This window comes from Branchiostoma floridae, unplaced genomic scaffold, assembly GCF_000003815.2.
Source record: "Branchiostoma floridae strain S238N-H82 unplaced genomic scaffold, Bfl_VNyyK Sc7u5tJ_202, whole genome shotgun sequence".
NCBI classification, from domain to species: domain Eukaryota; kingdom Metazoa; phylum Chordata; class Leptocardii; order Amphioxiformes; family Branchiostomatidae; genus Branchiostoma; species Branchiostoma floridae.
Genome location: NW_023365790.1, coordinates 34,839 through 37,825, shown reverse-complemented (window position 1 = coordinate 37,825; position 2,987 = coordinate 34,839).

Below are 2,987 nucleotides of genomic sequence, written 5' to 3'. Positions count from 1 at the left end.
ATAAAATTCTCTCTACTCCCTCCTGACCCAGAGTTGGTCGGGAAACGTTGGACCCCACTAAACTCCTGGCCACTCATGATCACGAACTCCCGACCCGAATGTCACCAATCTAACTAGTAACTATGTCGCCTACAAAATAACAAAATCTACTACTACAACAAATCATTTAGCAAAGTAAGTAACAACAGAACTAGGCCGGTGTACACGGTGCGCCAATGATATTATGCGAGCCCACCGACCTTCCTCCTGTGTCTCTCTCTGCCCGGGCCCGCTCTTGCTCCGGTCACCACCCCGCCCGCCGCGTGGCTGTCCGGCCTTGCCCCGGTCACTGCCGCTCCCCTTGCCGCTACCACAGGCCGTTACTGCCGCAGTCACTCCGGGTCGTAGCTCTCTCAGAATCGAAGTCGGCCTGCATCTCTCGGACGCCTCCCTCTCGCTCGCCTCGGCCACCGACGCTCGCCCGGCGCCTACGCCTTGCTGGACTTGCTGGTCAACCCCGCGGCTCGGTACTCCGGGCCCGGGCGCCTCTCTCAGTGTCGGGGTCACTCAGCCTGTATTTTCTAGACGCCTCCCCTCCTCCTTCCTCTCGCTCGATCACCGTCACTCGCTCTCCTTGTCCCTCTCGTTTGCCCCTGTCCCGTCCGCTGAACTTGACTCACCCCAGCCGTACTACCAGATGTCACGGTGGCATGGTAGTGAGTCAGGTCAAGGATCAGGACAGAGGCATGATGTTGCGGATATGATAACCTTTATTCAGGACAATCTGGGCACGTCCTACCCTGTCGGCGTCTCTAGCTGGAATCCCCTACCCTGATACGTGTCCCTTCTCAAACCCCTGTACATCTGCTCCCAATTACTCGGGTGACACTCCCCACACCAGGGGTGATCACAGAGTGATCACGATGTCACCTCGTGACACCCACTTTCTTTAAGATTCTGGAAGTTCCATTGTATGGGTCGCTTTGCGGTTACCGAAGGGTTCGCTTAGCGGTTACCCCATGCGAACCTTCTTTCGCTTTCGAGCCTTGTAGAAAAGTAAGGAAGTAATTTTTAGCACTCAAATTGCTTTCTGCCTTCTCGCCACGGTCTTTACTATGAAATTCAAGTAATAAAAGTAACGCAAACTTTACGCCAAAAATAGTTACTCAAGCAACTGGATATGGTTTTGAAACGGTCAGACGTTTCGGAAAGAATCCACTTTCCTTCGTCAGTGACACTGATAAAAGTAACGCACACGAGCCACGTAGAAAAGTATCAAAGTATTTTCTAGCACTCAAATTGCTTTCTGCCTTCTCGCCACGGGTTTTACTATGAAATTCAAGTGATAAAAGTAACGCAAACTTTGTTTAAGATTCTACAATTCCCATCGTATGGGGTCGCTTTGCGGTTACCCCAAGGTGAACCTTCATTCGCTTTCGAGCCTTGTAGAAAAGTAAGGAAGCAACTTTAGCACTCAAATTTCTTTCTGACTTCTCGCCACGGGTATTTCTATGACATTCAAGTGATAAAAGTAACGCACACTTTGTTTAAGATTCTGGAAGTTCCATCGTATGGGGTCGCTTTGCGGTTACCGAAGGGTTGGCATAGTAGTTTCCCCATGCGAACCTTCATTTGCTTTCGAGCCATGTAGAAAGGTATCGAAGTAATTTCTAGCACTCAAATTTCTTTCTGCCTTCTCGCCACGGGTTTTACTATGAAATTCAAGTGATAAAAGTAACGCACACTTTGTTTAAGATTCTGGCAGTTCAATCGTATGGGGTAGCTTTGCGGTTACGGAGGGTTCGCTTAGCGGTTACCCCATGCGAACCTTCATTTGGTTTCGAGCCTTGTAGAAAAGTATCAAAGTAATTTCTAGCACTCAAATTGCTTTCTGCCTTCTCGCCACCGGTTTTACTATGATATTCGCTTATGCGAACCTTCATTCGCTTTCGAGCCATGTAGAAAAGCAAGGAAGTAATTTTGAGCACTCAGATTGCTTTCTGCCTTCTCGCCACGGATTTTACTATGACATTCAAGTGATAAAAGTAACGCACACTTTGTTTAAAATTCTGGAAGTTCCATCGTATGGGGCCACTTTGCGGTTACCGAAGGGTTCGCTTAGCGGTTACCCCATGCGAACCTTCATTTGCTTTCGAGCCTTGTAGAAAAGTAACGAAGTAATTTTTAGCACTCAAATTGCTTTCTGCCTTCTCGCCACGTGTTTTACTATAATACAAATGATAAAAGTAACGCACATCTTGTTTAAGATTCTGGAAGTTCCATCATAAGGGGTCGCTTTGCGGTCACCGAAGGGTTCGCTTAAAGGTTACCCCAAGGCGAAGCTTCATTCGCTTTCGAGCCTTGTAGGAAAGTAAGGAAGTAATTTTTAGCACTCAAATTGCTTTCTGCCTTCTCGCTACGGGTTTTACTATGAAATTCAAGTGATAAAAGTAACGCACACTTTGCTGGAAGTTCCATCGTATGGGGTCGCTTTGTGGTTACCGAAGGGTTCGCTTAGCGGTTACCCCATGCGAACCTTCATTCGCGTTCGAGCCATGTAGAAAAGTATCAAAGTATTTTCTAGCACTCAAATTGCTTTCTGCCTTCTCGCCACCGGTTTTACTATGATATTCGCTTATGCGAACCTTCATTCGCTTTCGAGCCATGTAGAAAAGCAAGGAAGCAATTTTGAGCACTCAGATTGCTTTCTGCCTTCTCGCCACGGGTTTTACTATGAAATTCAAGTGATAAAAGTAACGCAAACTTTGTTTAAGATTCTACAATTCCCATCGTATGGGGTCGCTTTGCGGTTACCCCAAGGTGAACCTTCATTCGCTTTCGAGCCTTGTAGAAAAGTAAGGAAGCAACTTTAGCACTCAAATTTCTTTCTGACTTCTCGCCACGGGTATTTCTATGACATTCAAGTGATAAAAGTAACGCACACTTTGTTTAAGATTCTGGAAGTTCCATCGTATGGGGTCGCTTTGCGGTTACCGAAGGGTTGGCAT